This window comes from Bactrocera oleae, chromosome 5 (genome assembly GCF_042242935.1).
Source record: "Bactrocera oleae isolate idBacOlea1 chromosome 5, idBacOlea1, whole genome shotgun sequence".
In the NCBI taxonomy this organism is placed as follows: Eukaryota; Metazoa; Arthropoda; class Insecta; order Diptera; family Tephritidae; genus Bactrocera; species Bactrocera oleae.
In genome coordinates this window covers 24,110,050-24,130,513 of record NC_091539.1, presented here as the reverse complement: position 1 = coordinate 24,130,513, position 20,464 = coordinate 24,110,050, and the positions used below count along the sequence as shown (strand labels likewise).

At 34.5% G+C, this 20,464-nt stretch overlaps 1 protein-coding gene and 1 long non-coding RNA gene across 2 annotated transcripts in view; one reads left to right on the top strand and one right to left on the bottom strand.

Annotated features, from left to right (window-relative positions):
* LOC106624136 (uncharacterized) overlaps positions 1-14,971 on the bottom strand; it is a 216,414-nt gene extending 201,443 nt beyond the window's left edge. Inside the window, exon 1 of the mRNA XM_070109495.1 lies at positions 14,953-14,971. The gene's annotated coding sequence lies outside the window, so the exon portion shown is untranslated. The remainder of the gene's footprint in view (positions 1-14,952) is intronic.
* LOC118682717 (uncharacterized) lies at positions 13,686-15,884 on the top strand. The gene is made up of 2 exons (XR_011396354.1): positions 13,686-14,001; positions 14,115-15,884. It is a non-coding gene; the product is annotated as an uncharacterized lncRNA (long non-coding RNA).
* The last annotated feature ends 4,580 nt before the right edge of the window (positions 15,885-20,464 follow it).

The following is a 20,464-nucleotide window of genomic DNA, read 5'->3' as shown; positions in this document are numbered from 1 at the left end:
AACAAATCCCTTTACAGTACACCCTCTAGAGGCAGCATCCGCCGGGTTACAATGCGTTGGTACATGTCTCCAATGCGCGTCTTTGGTTAAATCTTGAATTTCCGAAATTCGATTACCAACAAAAGTCGAAAGTGTTGCAGAATGCATCTTAAGCCAATGTTATACTATTTGTGAGTCTGTCCAAAGAAAAATTTTAAAAGATTTGTTAGAAATTGTCGATTGATTTTTGGTAGGTGCCACTCTGGACTTCGCAGTGAGTAGGCGAATGGTAGTAGTAGTGCCACATCAGTTGATAACGCGAGTATATATTGCGCAGCCATATGCACGAATCGATGCGTCACAAAATCCATGTATCTGAAGAGATTCCACATCTGTCGAAAAACAGTGCCTCGGGACTTTAATTAGGGAAAGATCCGATAAGCAGTTAAGAAACTTTTTCCAAGCAAATTCAATGTTCTGTGGCACAGATTCATCCCAATCCAACTTTAGTAGCCATATTTCTTGTAACAAAATTTGAATTAATAATAGGAACTAAAATTCCAAGTGGGTCGTAAAGTGATGATGCAACAGATAGGATGGAACGTTTTGTAAGTCGACCAGTCAGTGCTAGTTTTGCTTCAAATGAAAAAATAAAACAATCAAGATCTTGGTTCTATTTTAGTCCAAGTGTACTAGTGATGGATGTATCTGCGTTTAGATCCTTTATAGAGTCGTCTTCTCTGAATTTATTATAATTGGAATGCCACCTTGTTAACTAGGACAGTTTACCTATTTCTAGGCAATACAGTTGTATTACCTCTTGATTAATCTGTACTCGATTTTTGCGCCAATTGTAAATTGTTCTGAATGTTGCTCAGCTAGATAGGACAAACTCCGTATAGCAAGATATGGTGCAGCAGCCATTTCATACGTTACAGTATTTAGTTGATACGTTCGAATATCTTCTGTATAGCTGTTTATTTTAGTTTATTCATGAAAATTATATTATGAATACTATAATCATTGCATTCGGTCGCCATTTTGTTGATTTGTGGATGAAACAAAATTGTAAAAGTGTGAAAATTTAGAGTTGTATGTATTTTCCAATGCTAAATCGTGAAAAAATAAAAACGTGGGTGGACCACCCTTAACATTTAGGGGTATGAAAAATAAATGTTGGCCAATTCTCAGACCTACCCGATAAGTACACCAAATTTTATCAAAATCGGCCCAGCCGTTTCGAAGGAGTTTGGCAACAAACACCATGCCACAAGAATTTTATATATATATTAAATTTATTTGAGGATTTTTTTTAAATTTAATAGGATATAATAGAAAGACATTGCGTCAAATGCACTAAAGCTTTCATTTTTTGAATAACCCGTTTGACTTTAAAGCTATTCGCAATAAATAAATTTCTTTTGGTTTTTACACGATTTAGTACCTTTCTAATAGAAATTAATAATTTTACTATCTATCTCGTCAGTAAGAGTTGTAAAACGAAATATTTCACATATTTTTATGTTTGAAAATGCAAATTTTCAAGTGTGTAGTTTTTATCAGTTTCATGCAAGAGTTAAAATCGATAGACAAAATTTCGTGTCGTAAACAAACAGCTACCAAACAAACACTTATTTACATATGGAGTTCAAACTTCACACAAATATTAAAAAAGGTTGATCAATTGACCAAAAACCCTTAATAAGTGATACAAAAAAAAAAACACAGTATATGGAATAGTGTAAATCAAAACAAAACATTATTTAAACAATAGTAAAAAAAAATACACAAATAAGTGAAAAAAATTTAAAAACAATCGTTTTAAAATGAAATAAGAACGGCTATGTGTCATTCCTCTTAGCATTATCGACATAGGTATATCGAAAATAACTTGGTATTCCCCATTTTAAAACGACTATGATAACAACATATTGTAACGGATTTCTCGATTAATCGTCTAACTATAACTCACTCTTGAGCTCGATCACTGGATTGTTAAATTAAAGTTCCAATTTACTGCTATACACTTATCTTTAATTCCAATTCCAACAACTTTACACTTATTGCTCGCTATTCGAACTTACAACTTATTGCTTATAGCTTAATTGCTCTTTACACGGCAACACTCTAATTAGAACTGTGTCTGCTGCACAATCCGGCAGCCCTTATATAGTAAACTTTTAACAAAAGTTCGCTACTAGAACATTCTGGCAACTACGAATTCGCTGTCTAGTTGCTTCTGGCAGTTTATCGTCAATTCTGATTTGTTCTAGTACTCGTGTTCGCCACACTGCCCTCTACCTAAGTCTGATCGTCCTGATTAGACATATTTGCGGTACCAAACGCTGCAAGCCGTTCCAGATGAACCACCTTCATTTTCTTCCTTGGTCTTCCAATGGTCTGTATGCGATACACTACATCATTGAGTCGTTTAATAATTGGGTGACAACCCTTTCGTTCGTTGTGGGTTATATAACAATACCCAATCGCCTTCAATAAACCCCTCAGAGTTTATTGCCTTGTCGTATTTTGCTTTCATCTTATCGCTCATAATTTTGGTGCGCTGTCTCACCATAGCATGTATATCCCTCATCTCGTCTTCTAGGATGCTATTGAATTAAATCAATCGGTAGTCGAAGATCATTACCAAAAATTACCCTTGCTGGAGTCTGCCCCGTTGTTGCATGTACAGCAGACCGATAAGCCATCAGGAACAAGGATATATGGGTATCCCAATCTTTCTGATACTTGTCCACAACTTTCCTCTGTTCCTGTTCTTCCAAAGTTCGATTGAATCGTTCTACCATGCCATCGGACTGCGGATGTAGTGAAGTTGTACGGGTTTTCCGGATACCCAGCTTCTGGCATATCTCCTCTGTATTAGAGCTGATTCAAAATTTCTCCCTTCTTCAGAATTTAATTCTATTGGAACACCATATCTCGATACCCAATTATTGATGAATACATTCGCTACTGTTCATGCGTCTTGGTTAGGAATTGCGTATACCTCTGGCCATTTGCTGAAATAGTCCATGACTACCAAAACATATCTGTTTCCTAATTTACTGATAGGAAATGGACCAGCTACATCCATGGCTACTCGCTCAAACGGCGCACCTGAATTGTACTGCTTCAGCTGACCATGACTCCTGGACCGCAGCCCTTTAGCAGCAAGGCACTCGACACAATTGTGGATCCGTAACTGATTGACGACAACCAACCCAATAAAATCTTTGTTTTAATTTCTCCAAGGTTTTAGTAATACCCATGTGTCCTCCACTTGGACCGTTGTGCAGCTCATTGAAAACTTCAGGAACGCGATGCAAGCAGCCAGACACTAACTTCAAACTATTCCATTGTGCCCAATAAGCCTTTGCGACTGGGCTTTCTGCAGCTATTTTTTCTCTCGTTGGACGTTTATTCATCTCCAATCCGTGTATTACACTTTTCAAATCTGGATCCTCTTGCTGACATTTCCGTAGCTCCTCCGGATTCCAGTCTGATGTTATATTCACCCACCGTGTCCTTCTGGGTTCCTGAGTTGTAGAAGCCATTTTAATGCTCCATGATCTGTCCTTACCCGAAATCGCTGGCCATAAAGGTACTTATAAAAATGTTTGATGCACTTCACCAACGCCAGTAAATCCTTCCGAGTAACACAATAATTTCTCTCTGGCTTGCTTATGGTCTCGCTTTAATACGCAATCACTTTCTCATGCCCATAAATTACTTGTGATAGAACGCCTCCTATTGCAAATCCACTAGCATCTGTATCCAAAATAAACGTTGATCCTGGGACCGGGTATGCCAACATTGGCGCAGTACTTAACCGTTTCTTTAGAGTTTGGAAAACCACTTCCTGTTCTTTATTCCATTCAAAAACTCTGTTCTTTTTCGTGAGTTCATGGAGGCTACTAGCTACGCTGGCAAAATTTGGAACGAATCGTCTATAATAAGTACATAGTCCAAGGAAACTCCGCAATTCATGTAAATTATTAGGAGTGGGCAATCTCTTACTGCCTCGATCTTTTCATTAGCTGTGCAAATGGCTTCCGTTGTCACTCTGTGTCCTAAGAAGCTTACTTCCTTTTTGAAAAGGGAACACTTTTTTTGGACTCAGCTTCGGACCAGCGCTAGCTATCCGTTGGAAAACCTCTTCCAAGTTCTTAAGGTGTTCATCGAAGCTTTTACCCAACACGATGATATCGTCGAGGTATACCAAACAGGTCTTCCAGTGTAATCCTTTTAATACCTGGTCCATAAGTCTCTCAAAATTAGCAGGAGCGTTACATAGTCCAAAGGGCATTACGGTAAATTGCCAAAGACAATCTCCAACGCTGAAAGCCGTCTTTTCTTTGTCTTCTTCGTTTACCTCCACTTGCCAATAACCACTTTTTAAATCAAGTGTTGAGAACCATTTTGTGCCTGATAACGAGTCAAGTGTGTCATCGATTCTAGTTAATGGATAACTGGTTTTCTTCGTTACATCGTTAAAGCTTCTATAGACAACACAAAATCTCATGTTGCCATCTTTCTTTTTCTCAAGTACTACAGGAAAGCTCCACGGACTCTCTGATGGTTCGGCTACGCCGCTTTCGTTCATTTCACGTATGGTCTGGCTTACAACTTCACGTTTTGCTAAAGGAATGCTCCGAGAAGCCTGGCGGATTGGTCTTGCATCACCTGTGTTAATAAAATGTTTCACAACTTTGGTTCTTCCTGGTTTGGCATCGTCTTTGTCAAATATGGATGAGTATCTGAAAAGAAGTTGTTTAGCCGTAGTTTGATAGTTTACCTCTAGTTCCTCGGTCCATGCGTTAATTTCGCTCGATATAACGTTTTCGTCCATGGAATCTGGCTCAAGACCTATTTCGAAATTTATCACGGCCTCAATCTCTTGACACTGCCCTAATACAGCTCCTTTGGAGAGTTTGATTGGTAACTTGCACTCATTAAGTACTCTTACTGGAACGTTTATCTTGTCTTGTCATAGCCGGGTTTTGCCTATAAGTAAGGTTGGTGTAGATTCTTTTGTGGCCTCAACAATCCACCACTTGTTTGACCCATAGTCTCCATCTATTTCTGCCCAAATAACTGCTTATGATGTTGGTGGAAACGGCTGGCTCTCTGTTGTTATCACTCGTCTAACGTTGTACTTATTATCGTAACCGAACATAAGTGGCACTTCCATATTTCCATAGGACATAATCCTGCTTTTCATGTCAATTTTAATTCCTTGATTTGCTAGAAAGTCTACTCCAATTATGACTTCGTCAACGATATCTGCCACTATAAAATTGTGTAACACGGCTGCCTTTCCAATTACGATCTCGCACGATCCAATTACCTTTCCGAGAACTAGGGTATCTTCTCCAGTTGCAGTACGCAACTTTGCCCCAGCTAACGGTCTCACTTCTTTCTCAACCAGATCAGATCGAACTATGGAATGTGATGCGCCCGTATCTACAGTCAGTATGCGCATTTTACCGTATACACATCCACTAACGGTACCGTTACTCGTACTCCTGCTTCTTTGTGAAATGGAGATTACAGGGCATTTGCTTTTCGGCTGGCTCGCTTTAGTTTAACGATTGGTTTAATTTGACATTTGCTTGATCTTCCTCTGCTTTGCGTTTCCGTCCAACTGGATTATTGGGCTGGTTATAGTAGCGTGCAATATGACCACTTTTCCCACAGTTGAAGCATTTAAGCACGCCATCATTTTTCTTATACGCTTCCGTAGATTTTTCCAGTGCTTTCTGCATGTTGTCAATTTTTTCAAGTAATTGGTTCACCCAAGTGTGTTCCTTTATTTCTACTTTTTGAGCTTTAAATGTTTGATTGCAAAGCAGAGATGCAGTTTCCTGTGTCAGAGCATACGAACCGGTTTCTGAAAACGTCAATTTTGGACATGCTAATGCAGCGAATCGTGTAGTGTTATCTCGTATTCCATTGACGAAAGTCTGAATTTTCGTGTCCTCGATCCATGGATTTATGTGCATAAGCAAAGTGAGCTAACCTCTCAATCTCTGTAGAAAACTCCTGCACAGACTCATTGGCTTTCTGGCGGCGATTTCGCAACTCTATTTGAAAGATCTGCTTCTTGTGCTTACTACCATACCGTCTTTCTAATGCGCCCATCAACGTTTCATAACTCCTCGCCTCGCAATTTGGAATGATCTGTAATATCTCTGCTGCAGATCCTTTTAATGCAACGAACAATGCAGCTACTTTATCTTCAGCGTTCCAATTATTAGTAGATGCCGTCTTTTCGAATTGAAGCTTAAAAACGTGGAACGGAACAGTGCCATCAAAGGATGGATGTTTTACCTTGGCTGATGCTGACGACATAATTGGCCGATTTAATTGTAGCTCACGGAGACGATCTCTCAATTCATCCACTTCAGTTTAATTTCTATCCCGCTCTTCCGAAATCTGTGAGGACACTTCTGCTATTTGTGAGGTCACTTGCGATATCCGTGCATCCTGCTCTTTCAACTGTGAGGACACCTGTGCTGATATACGTGCATCTTGCGCTGCGAACTGCTCTTTTAATTGTAAGGATACCTGTGCTGATATACGTGCATCTTACGCTACGAACTCCTCTTTCAAATGCGTTGACAATCATGTATCCTGCTCTTTGAATTGTGTCGACATCTCTTTCCCCATCTGCGATATTGCAGCAAAAATCATGTTTATGTCCAAAATCTTTGACGAGCATCGAGCCTCTTCCTTTCTTGTCTCTTCCTCTAATTCCATGTGAAAGACATATTCCTCAACATTAATGTTTTCCGCCTCCATGGCCTCTCTTAACCGTGATTGTAATTCAGTTTTTAGTCCATTTGTCGCCAAACACGTTGCTCCAGGTCCTTTTTTAGTTGTGGAATCTTCAGATCGTTAAACTTGGCCATTTTCAAATAATTATCTCCTTGGGAATTTATTTGACAATCCCACTTCTGACACCAATTGTAACGGATTTCTCGATTAATTGTCTAACTATAACTCACTCTTGAGCTCGATCACTGGATTGTTAAATTAAAGTCCCAATTTAATGCTATACACTTATCTTTATTTCCAATTCCAACAACTTTACACTTATTGCTCGCTATTCGAACTTACAACTTATTGCTTATAGCTTAATTGCTCTTTACACGGCAACACTCTAATTAGAACTGTGTCTGCTGTACAATCCGGCAGCCCTTATATAGTAAACTTTTAACAAAAGTTCGCTACTAGAACATTCTGGCAACTACGAATTCGCTGTCTAGTTGCTTCTGGCAGTTTATCGTCAATTTTGATTTGTTCTGGTACTCGTGTTCGCCACAATATTAACAGTCGGTCGTTGTTCTAATTAAGAGCGCGATTATTTGAAGTGAATATGAAAATATGAATATGAATAATTACTGGAAAAAATCCTGCGTATTTCAAAGATTAACAGAAGGAGATAAAACCTTTGAATTTCGATATCTTTTGGAGGGATATGTCGAAAAAACTTAATGCGCCTCCATGTCGCGACAGAGACGGTTGGAATAAATTAAATAAAATTTGTAAAATTGCATTTTTAGGTATATCTTTGAAGGTGTTTAACATGTATTTATATATTTCAGGAATATATTTAAGGAATGGAAGGACCCAAAATTCAAAATAAAGGAAAAAAGGTACACAACACATCCGATTCACAAGAGAAAGAATTATTATTATTATTGTCTTACTTATTATGTACTAAAACGCACAAAATGGCTCAAATGTGTTCTTTAAAACAACAAATAATAACGTAAAGGCAATAGCGCTACTGGGCGTTATCATACTTTCATCATATTCATTTAAAATGTCGATAGCTTTTCTTAGGCGCAAAAAAATTTCAATCTGGCAGTTAAAATGTAAATAAGCATGAAACTCTAAATGGCAACATATTTGCGTTATTGAGTAACAAACCCAACGACGATGGAAGGGTACCACAGTCAGGAATACCAAACCGCCTCCAATATACAATATTTACGCGTGAATACTTCAAATATATTATATTTAAAATCTCTTCCTAGTAAAATTTGTATTGCTCAATGCACGTATTATTTTATACTCTTGCAACATATTGCTACATAGTACCCCGCCTACTTCTCATAAAACATAATTTTTAATTCCATCCGAATCTTTCGCATTCCAGTATATACTGTTCAAGCCCCATATGTAAAACCCAGTCCTTATTCCAACCTTTTTATGGAAAATATCGGTCAATATGTGAAATATATTATTGCAATTCGAAGAGAATCCTTTTCTGATAATAGTTAATGTATGTTAATGATAATGGTAAGCATGTACTTGAAAAATGAGTTCAATCGGATCAAATAATTCTCTTAGCACCATATACCTAATACAAAGATCTTCGAACTTCCAGTTGGCTTTATATCGTTTATATCGGTCAATACGTAATGTTAAAGACAAACATAAATCACTTTTACACACAGACTCCTTTGTAACCCAAACCGGTTTATTGTGGGCGAGGGGACGACGAGGAAAGACGAAGGGACCGTGCCACTAGTGTTTGGGTGGCACGCTTCATGTTCTTGTTCGTAACAGCTCGCTGCTACCCTTTTCACTTTCAAATTGTTTGAACGGTTGTAAGAGCACTCGGTTTCAAATAAATTCGTTCACAAATATGAATTCTGTTATCTATTTTTTGTATGTAATATGCAAATAGGAAATTCCCGTTTTAAGTATTTCTTTGAAACTATTAAGCGGGTAGGTATTATGTATATTATTCTACCATATTCATGGTAATTCATTGCAAACAAAATGTTAGACCATCATCTCAAAATACAAATGAAATATGCAACACGCTCTAAGTGTTGCGCAGTCGAACCGCATAAATATTTACGAAAATTTTGTGAAAAGGAATGCAGAAAAACTAGACTCGAGTTGCTGGACTCTTTTTGCCCGTGTGTTCAGTCAGAATCATATGTTTTCTGTCATATTGACATGTAAAAAAAATTAAAAATCAACCTAATGGAAAATATTAAAAAACACAAAAACAAGGAAAAAATGTTGTTGCAAGGCCTTTTCCATGAAATCAATCTTTTATATTGCTTGGTCCTTTTTAATGCCCATAGGAATGGTGCAAAATATTTCTTTTTCTTCCTCAGGTAATAAAATATTTTAAGATTCTTTGCTGCCATAAGCAGTTTAGCTTAACTTTCCTGGTTTATTTTTATTTTCTTTTAGTTGATTAAAATTTTTTTGCATCAGCTGATGAGTGTCAAACTCATAGAAAATCATATGTTCAAAAATTAACATGTGCGTTAGGGCCAAAAGGGCCCCACTTAGACGGTGTGCAGCAATAAATTGAGTTTTATTATTCTATATATTAAGAATGTAATATAAGAATAAATATAGTCCACTAATCATAATTATGTATGTTCTAATATATTTAACATACATACATACATAAACAAACACATAAATATATACAACAAACACATAAATATATATATAGCATATAAGAGATGAATTTAATAAAATAAAGTTAGAATGAAATATTTCTCAGCTTAATGAAGGTCTGTTCTGTCCCCCACCAGCGGTAAGACAATTATAATCTTCACCTAGCACACATTGTTGTATGAAAACCATATGTTTGTCTTTAACATAAGATATCTTAGCAAAATTAACTGAACGTATAATATAGGTTTAGGTTTCGTATAGGTTTATGCCAACAACTCCCATATACTAAGAGTAGGGATGTTTTATTTTATTCCAGCAAACCTTATGCTGAATAAGAAATAAGTTGGTGCAAATGTGTGATATTTTAATGAAATTAAGTGGTCAAGTTTTCCTAAAAATTATGTAGTTTAGCGTTTAATATGAATGGATTTTCTGGTTGACGTTTCGCACATCAACTCAATATTTATATTAAATTTATTCACTTCGATTGAGTTTGTATCAGATACATATGTATATCTCATTTAAAAAACCAATTCAGTCTATAAGCTATAGTATAAGTTAATAAGATTCAAATTTGATTGTAATTCAATCACGATCTCGTCGGACTTTGAATATTGAATTGATTTAAAAATCAGGTTTGTCAGAACCTGAAAATATTTCCCCGGCTTTTAAACTTGCAAGTTGTAAGTGTAGAAAATTTTCGGTTACACAGGAACTCAACCCTTGTTGACCATTATTTTGGCTATAGATAGGTGAGAAAGAACATATGAAGAGAACTTGATGTAACTAATTATTAAGTCTTATTTGTTAATTTATGTATACACATAAGTAGTAATACACATTAAGCGATAATTTATGTGTTAATGAATTGTTTGAAAATAATTTATCCGAATTTGATTAATTTCAGCACTCTCAACTGAATTTTCGCACATGTGTTTGACTTACTTCGGTACAGTTAAAAAATGTCAAATTCCATCCCTGTCATACATGCCACAATGTTACACATATTCAAGCAGATTCAGCTGCTCTCGGAGGAATCGCGCCTGTGTAGGTGAGTACGAAATTAAAGACACTGAGACTTCTGTTACCATAAATTTTTTGAACCTTTTTTTATTCTTTGTTCAAACAATTCATGCTTCCTGATTTATTTTATATATTATACAATTAAAATAAATATATTAGACCTTAAAATCTTTCATTTTATTGTCTTTAAGTAAAGTATTAAATAAAGCATTCATAATGACAAAAAGTTTCGTACAGGGCACCGTCCCTTTAGCGGCATAATGTTATTTCATCGCTGTCTCAACAAAGACTAAACGATAGAGCGTAAGCGTACGTGTGAAGTTAGCAATTGTGTTATGAAATGCCGACAACTAATTAAAATATTTTTAAGTCATTGAATATATATATCGGTGACTCCTATGAAACTGGAGGAAAATGACTATCACGTTAATGGATTCCATCATGCAGTTCCAGTCTCAGAACATACTTATACGCCCAAATTCGCATCATGATCTGAGGATAAATTACAGGGAAAGCTACCCAAATCTTAATCAACAGCAACACTAAGCAAAACTTCGATGCTGATTGACAGATTTTACGATTCATACGCTTACCAGCGACCATAATACGTTCTAGAATACGTTCGTCTGAATAGTAATGCATGTCTACTATGATTAAGCTTTAAATGTTGTCCTCTGAAAAGTAGAAATGACGCAACAGAAGTATAGTCAATAGCGGTCAGAATCTTAATATCTGGAAAACGCCGCATTCCAACAAAAGATGATCCTTATTCACGAGCATGTGCTACTCATTTCGAAGCAAATGGGATCGCGGGAACCATGCAACATGACTTATACTATCAATAATTAGAGTATGTACCAAGAATGTACTTTAGTAGAACTTTATACAAAGTTTCCATGTATTTGGGTTGAAAATGACATTACATATGATAACTTTAATAATCGACGCCGTGATATTTAGATTGCACACATGCATACAGTGATTATAATTTTGAAAATAGTTTATGTATGACAAAAAAATATTTGGATAGTGAAATTGCGAAAAATATGTTCCGATGAAAACTACGTTGTAAATGAAAAAAAAAATGCTTTTGAATCACCATACTTCTACTAGGAACACATTGCCTTTCTTCAAGTGGGTCGCCACATGAATGTTCAATATGTGAAGAAGTACTTTCTAGTTTTAGTATGCATTTAATTCGTTCAAGACCATCACCAACAAAAGTTAGAATCATGGGCAATTTCTTCATTTGCACCACCTATATTTGCATTCATTAATACAATTTAAAAATGCTATACATTTTCTTGTCCAACCTGATAATTTGAATATATATCAATATAAACACTTTACTACGCCCAAGCCAAAAAAACTTATTATATTTTCTTTGCCAAACAATATATGTTTTATTTCGTTAGATTTTTTTCCCTACATTTTCTCATACCTACATATATTGCATTTTTCCCACCACCATGGGGTCTGCAACTAGACGCGTTACTTATTTTTACTAAATATTCAATCATATAAAAATATTAAAATATGTTGCCAGTATTGCTAGTGAGCATGGCATGACACAACATTGTTTCGTAAGCTAATTTTAAACAACTTTTTAAGAAAGAAATACATATATCTTCCGTATTTTATACTATGAAGATTTTGCTAATTCAACAAATAATTTGTTTAAGACGTCTATATATTTTAAAACTAAACCTAGAACTATATAATAATATGGTAATATTTTTATGTAAAGAGTTGGGAATAAAATATTGTAAATATTTTCATCGCTAAATGCTGAAATACAGAGGCAGCTACCATATAAACTAGTAAGACCAAACCAAATAATACTCACATTCTAGCACAAGAACTCCATTTGGGAACGGGTAGGATCTTAAATGCTCAATTTGCTGATCGCCGGCTCCAACAGTCGTATAATTGAATACATACTTATGTGTGTATGTATTAGTTGTCGATTAAATTCTTTCAATGCATTGGAGTTTCGATAGTCGTGACTTGACGAGTGTACCCATAATTTATTTAACAAGTATACAGACTATATTTAAAAACGAAACCTATTGCCTATATAATAATATGGTAATTTAATTTATGTAAAGAGTCGATAATCAAATATTGTACTTATTTTCATCGCCAAATTCTGAAATATAAATAAAACGTAAATAAAATTTGTGATTAAAAAAATTATATTTGAATTACAGGAAAATCGGCTCTATAATTATTTCTGGATATAACTTACAATGATATATTTTGTTTTATTGTTCAAAAGAATTATTATGACATGTAATACCAAATTCTGCAGCCAAACCAAATGTTACAGCATTAAACATTCTCTAACCAAATTTTAAAATGGTTATAAATATTTATTAGAGTGTTTTTTGATTTGCGCAACCCGTTTTGACTTTTCGCCACATTGACTCATCAGAGGCGGCCATGTAAGTTTTATTGTGAACGTAGACTTAGGAGGTGGGAATGTACTCTGAATGGTCGCTACTCCCTTATATTATTTATGATTTGAACTGCGCGCTTAGATCATTGTATAAGCCTACAAGTAGCCAAAGAATCAGCTGTTTTCCTATGTGTGTGAAACAGCCGTGATCACCTGATCGAATATGCCTTTTTTTGACACAGAGTTTTAAATAAAAGGTTGTAGTGTAACAATTTGTTTATGAACATGTATTTGTAAAGAAAATTATTATGAAAACTTTCAAGAAAATTTTCGAAACAAAAGATTATTATATATCTATTGCTTTACCTCACCACCTCTGAGGTTGCAATATAGGCGCGTTACCGATCTCTTTTGGGTGTTCGGTTCCCCAGGAGGCCTATATTCACCCATATAATAAATACAGTTCTAAAACAATCTACTTTTCATAACAATTATAACTCGAAAAGATATATACATAAAATCAGGTACGTGAATCAGGTTCATGAATAATAATAACATTAACAATATAAGTTGAAATATTCAACTTGATTTAAACAAAAACGAAAATAAATATATAAAAATCAGGTACAATTCAATTATAAAATAATATATTTGATAAAATTGGAAACATTTAATAATATTTCAACACAACAAATATTAATTTAAATAATAAAATGTAAATTTAATCTTTAGGAATTAAAACAACCGAAAAATATTTGAATATGTAATAAAAACATTCTTAAAGTTATAAATTTTAAAACATAAAACGGCAACACATTACAGCAGATTTCTGTCATTTGGACGTTTTAGTAGCAGAATAATGGTTGGCAACCCGTACAAAGTGGGACTTTAGTAGCAGAATATTGGTTGGCAACCCGTACCAAGTGTGATTTTAGTAGAGAATTTTCGAGGCAACCCCTACCAAGTGGGATATTTTTGAATGTGTATTAGTGAAAATCTTAGGATTGGCTACTTGTAGATTTATACAATGGCTTAGATGGAGGAGGAATTGTAATTGAAATTTGTAGTAAATATAAATGTTAGAGAGAAATAATTTACTATTGATATTTTTAATACCTCTGAAAAAGTTTATCACTTTTATTACATTTTTTTGCAGTATTCTTTAAGTAAAAACTGATTTCTTTGTTGTCTTTTGTCTCTTTTATTTATTAAAAAATTGTGACGTTCCTTTTGTAACATTTCGTCTGCAATAATGACAAATTTATTACACCCTGTTTAGAATACAAAAAGAGGATTTAACGAAAAAATGTAGTAATTCTGGAAGAAATCACACTTCAAATTATAGGGGTTGCCTTGTATATAAAGAATTGAAATCGAAATTACCGCTGGGAATTTAAGCACGCCGAAACCAAATGATAAATATTCGAAGTTATTGAAATCACTGACCGCAGTCAAAAACGTTGTTATGTTAAGAATAACGTAATACATGGAAGTTATGCAAATGTGGTAAAAGACATAACTGTTCAAATGCAATTGTCTCGAAACGAACCAAGGGGAAACGTTAAAAGTGTGATTTTAAATCTTACTCAATGTATGACACAATTTATGTCTGCAATGCAAAATATGATTAAAGATTTAAACAAAGCGCAAAACCCTATGCTGCAACCTTTTTTAATATTGGGGCTCACGTCTAATTCATCTGAAGGGAAAGCAACTGTAATACACTATTTATGAATATAAAAAATAACCTTTACATAATTTCTCTTGCTAAGCCGACATACTGGCAAAGTGATCAAAACAAAATACCATATTTAATTGATATTGCTGTACTTAAAAATATAGATAGATCGCTTATAACTGCTGATACATGTACTGACTTATTTTTTGATTACTCTGCAGTACTAATAAAGCTATGTGAACAACCCTTGGTTGTATCACCAAAAGTGGTTTTAACATCCCATAAAACGAAGTGGTTAAAAAACAAACAATATGTCAGTAGCCACATAAATGTTGATTACAAAAAAACTCAGAAAAAGACATTGAGCAAACCATAAGCAAACTTAATGATTGCAGTCGCCAAAAAAGTGCTAAAGTGTGTGGAAGAATACGTCACTTACCTAAAGAAATTTAGCCCAAATACAATCAACAAACAAAACTACTTTGGAAAGCCCAAAAACACATTATGGACCAATAAGCCTCTTACTCTAATTTTCGAAAATATTCAAAGAAATGTTACTATTAATGATGTCCCCTTTTCTCCATAAAAATAATATAATTCAAACACACCAATAAGGGAACCGTCAAAAGCATGGCACTGTAGAGCAAGTAATTTGAATAAATAAAGAAATCAGAAAAGCATTCGAGCACAGAGAGCACTATTCAGCAATATTCCTTGATGTAGCCCAATCATTCGATAAGGTGTGGCACGACGGCCTTTTATATAAAAGACAATACTGGGCATTCGCTTAGACAGAAGGCTCACATGAAGAATACATATATCCACCAAAATAACTAGCATAAAAATATGAGCAGCAAATTTAAACTTTCAATTAAAAGTTGTAAGCTATGTCTTTATAACAAAGTTCTGATATACAATGTGGTAATAAAGCCGATTTGAATGTATGGTATTCTAATGTGGGGTGCGACTTGTGCAACAAACATTAACATAGCACAGAGATCTCAGATAAAAAGCCTTAGAGCGATAACGACTCACCATAGTACTTTCGAAATGAAAACGTTCATAAATATCTTGGTATTTTTATGGTAAAGAAACTAGTAGAGGTCTGAAAAATACGAACTTAAATTTCGAGAACATCCGGATCCATTAGCTAACTCCTGTTATCAAACCCACTTGAAAATAAGAGATATTCCAGTTTTTTAAAGAGCAACGCATTAGCAAAAAGCTTAATCACAATCTTGAGCTTGTTTAGTTATAAATAGATTTAAGATTTTATCACTTTATGTTAGACTTTAAGTAAGCCGATTAAAAAAAAGAAATGTACAATAAAAAAAATTGGTTTTATGTGACCTAAAAATTCGGAGACACAAATTATTGAATTTCATTACACTACTAATGGTATATGTGCTTAATATTACAAGTATGCTATCGTGGGTTTTTATCCCGCCTTTTGCCTATTAGTACCCACGTAAGTATGTAAATATGTGCGTGCATGCTTATGCGGGCGTAGGTATGAAAATATGTATTTTTGTGTGTTTATATATATGTATGTACTTACTTACAAAGTACAAAGCGAAAAGTGAGTGCAATTATATTATGGTCTAATTTATGGTTCTAATTCATGGTCACGGTCATCCGATTTTGCACAATGTGATATTTCTCACCACACAGTATTATCCAACTAATGCATTAGTAGTAGCAGTAAATTTATAATAAGGCCGAAACTAAACTATATTCACACATATTGATACGCAATAGTGATGTAAATTACAATAGGTTGATGCAAATAATAGTTTTCGTCATCGGGAAACTAAACGAAGAATTGTGAAAGAAAATTGTTCTAGGGCTAGTTCGTAGACGATGTTTATGGATTTTTCCTTTACCAAACGAGCTAATGATTTTGCTTGAAGATCTGATCTCTGATAGCTCCAGTTTCCATCAAAGTAGATTCCCATTACCTTTCCTAATTTTGAGAAAACCGTATGCATGATGCAGAATAATCTAAGGAATCATCATCTTTCAGACTTCTCTCCGGAAGTGTGATATCCACACAAGCAACATACTCGAATCGTATCTTTTCGAACAGGCGTTTGAGACAGAAGGCAAATTCGGGCGATCGGAAGTGGCGAGTTCGCTTCTATTCCTCACTTCTCTTCTCCCCTGTTATTCTTAGGGGCTGTGTGACATCCGCTTTGGCATCGGTCGAGAGAAGCCTAAGTATCACCTTCTTGAAATCAAAGATGATAGTACATTTGGCGTCGCCGAGAGGACCGAGGGACTTCTTATTAGGAGTTCATTTAGCGAATGTGACACTCTCGTACTTGACCGATTGTTATCTCTCAAATCATTCCCATGAATTTAGTTCCTCTGCTGGTACTGGCGATTTTGCAACGTTGACTGTCAGTTACCTCCTGATGAATCCCGCTGGCCCCCGGGACACTGCCCCAACGAGAAAAACAAGGGACATTTTTTAGGTTTGTTTGGTCCCCACTTAAAGCCGTTTCATATCCCGTCAAGTAGTCGTCTTTAATGGTCCCAGCGAGATCTCTGTTAAGATGTAAAGGCGAGGATTGATGCACACACCTACAAGCAATGCGTTCAGAGCAGACTAATGCAAAGTGGGACTAATCTCAATCTATATTTACTTAATAATGACTGAAGAAAAACTTATTCTGAGGCACTCACATGCGAAGGTCTAAGGTCGGGTGTAACCCAACAGTTTATACTCTCGTAATTAGGCAGAATCAAAGCCTCAAAAAAACTTTCGGGTGTTGGCAAAATATTATATTAAAATATGTTGATTAAGTATTCAACATTCCTTATTCGTGGAAATTGTGAATGGACTATATTCATATTTGATATCTTATTAACTTATAGTCTAAGTATATATAACTCTATATCTAACTCGATTAGCTTTAGATATTACAAACAACCACTAGGTGAACAAAATTATTATACTCTGTAGCAACATATTGTGAGAATTAAAAATTGTTGAAATTGTCAATGGATTACAGTCAAATTTGGTATCTTAAGTCATAACCTCCCTAAAATTAACATAATTATCTCAAATAAGATATACATATGTGATATTACAACAATTTCATCAAAACGGATAATTGTTGTCTTAAGGCTTAGACCGATTTCTTTCATAATCAGCGCTAAACCACATTATATTTAAGAAAACATATTAACTTAGTTCTAGTAAAATATCACACATTTTGACTAACATAAGCGGTTTAAAGTCAGCTGGAAAGTATAAAATCACTATACAGGGTACATTGCGAAAGGTACGAGTATATGAGTGTATAGCTAACTTGATTCACTGACACTGACTGACATGTTGTGCATACTCCACGTTTGACTGCCGCATGTTTGGAAATCTTTATATAATATTAGGTATATCGAGGCTAGAAGAACTACAATCCTAATTTACTTGATTTTGCTACAGGGGCGTATTAATATTTTCAATAATATATATAACCAATTGACCGATATTTTCGGTAAAAAGTCATCTATCGGAATGAGACCACATATACGGTACCTGGCGGATAAGCAAGTTATAGTTCGAATACAACAATTTTTAGACTTAAAGTTGCATACCTCAAAAATACTTCTCTGCATAGTTTAATAATTAATTCAAATTATTGTCTCTTGAATTATATACTGTAAAGTGAAAAATGTGGCAGCTGAAGTAATTTGAAGACCAATTTCGTCCATTTTAACAATCAAAATGTATTATATCCTAGTAGCCATTTTACGTTTACTTAATTCGACAACATATCTCTTCTTTTTTTTTTTTTTGTTAATATACCTTTATTTATTGAATCTGCATGTTCAAAGACTAACAATAAGGAATAAAATCTTAAATCTATTTAAACTACTCTAAAACATTGTATAGCAGAACTTTGTTGTAAAGACTAAGCTCACAATTTTTATTTACAAGCCAATTTAAATTTGCTCCTCATATTTTTATGCTATTGCTCTACATTGCTGTTTTGACCGAAACCTGAATTGGTGTCTTGGAATTATACTATTTTCATGGAGGAAAGAATGTATGATTTATAGTAACACTTTTTTAAATACTTTGGAAATTCAGGAAAAGACGCTTATTGCGACTTTTCCATGAATTTGGATTATATTCGTAAATTAAAATTGCATTAAAAAGTAAGGAGAGCATTACTACAGAAATATTTGGTAGCTCCATTAGCAATATGTTTTTGCGCTTTCCAAAGAGAGTTTTTTCATTGATGTATTCTTCCACACACTTAAGTGCTTTTCTTAATTTGCGTACTGCAAACCTTAATTGAAGCTGAACGAAAGGGAAGGGATTTACTTGCCATTCGCGTCTAGCTCATGTTTTTTTCAATCACAATCTTTTCTATTTCAACATTTGTTATTCCTCTAAAACAAGGCGGCTAGTTAGTTTTGCCAGAGAATGTAAAAGAACGAGAAGGTGCAGGTTCGACATCGAACAATTTGTAGGAATTTATCAAGGAGTTCACCACACATGCGTGAGAAACAAATAACATTTCTCGCTTTTATAACAGCGGTGAATCTGTACACATACGCTCTTTTAACATAACCAACCGACGAATATTGAAGAGAATATAATATGTATATACGCAAAACTGGGAATATTGATATGCCATTTGAAATTTGAAATATATTCCGCTTTATTGAACTATTATTTATTATTATTTTAAAATTATTTTATGTTAATTCATTTTTACTTTATTGTGAATTATTAATAATAATTTAAACATATTTTGATATATTTCTTAAAATAATTCATGTACTTGATAGCATTATGGATTCACAAAAGTACAGAATTGTGTTTTGCCGTCGGCATTTCACATTCATGCTTCGATTTTTCTTTTCAAATGTGTAAAAGTAATTATGTACGTAAATATGTACTTCTTTTTCGTTTTGACCCATTTTACATATTTATTAAAGCAAGTGTCAATAATTGCGCCAAAATCAAAGAAATACACATTTACATATCAAATATGTACATACCAGAGAGAACTTGTAACAATTTTCTTCTTGTATGTTCTATTTAAATATGTATTGAACGTGTCTAGCTTTCTTTGTTCTGCATAGGTGAAATTGTCAAGTGTCGATAATTGCGCCAAAATCAAATACATTATGTATTCATTTACATATGTTTTAAGCTTATATAAAATTGAGAAGTGTCAATAATTCCAATTTGTATGTAGATATGTACACTCATTACTTCATGTGAAATCTCCGTTGACACGTTTTGTGCTTTTATGTCCAAGAGTCAATCTGTCGAAGGACTGACGCGACGACAAAGCGTCACAACAGTGTGTTGTTGGTAGAAAATCCGAGATGTGCCATACACACTCTTACCAACATACATCGCATATGGGCAAGTGCAAAATCAACCCCTATTCATATACAAATAAATCAGCGGAATATTGAATATTTTCTTTAAAAAGTTTCTTGAATTGTAAACCGACAAATATACTATGTTGTCACTTTTATTCTAAAATATTTTAATACTCATATTTGAGGGGTTGTCACTTTTCCCTTCTAGAGGGAATATCAGAAATTTGTTCAATTTATGATTTTTAGCTTTTGCCATCGTCGTGAGAAGACGCTTGTAGGCAAAAGCATGCTCGGGGGGATGTGAGGGTATCTGTTTTATGAATGAAGCGAGGTTGCTTGTTAAAAGTACGTCTGCGTTCATGAATGAAAATGTTGTTGTTGTATATTTTACTATAAATTTGGGATTCGGCTATTTGGATGACATATTGACTTGTGACTATTGTTGTTTTTGTAGAACAATGTTTGTAGTTTTTGCGGGTGACATATTAACATGTGTACGCATATACATATGTATGTATGTTGGTTTGTGTATGCATTATTTGTTCGGCAATTTTATGTATACATACATATATGCGTGTACATATAAATCAATGCGCGCACAT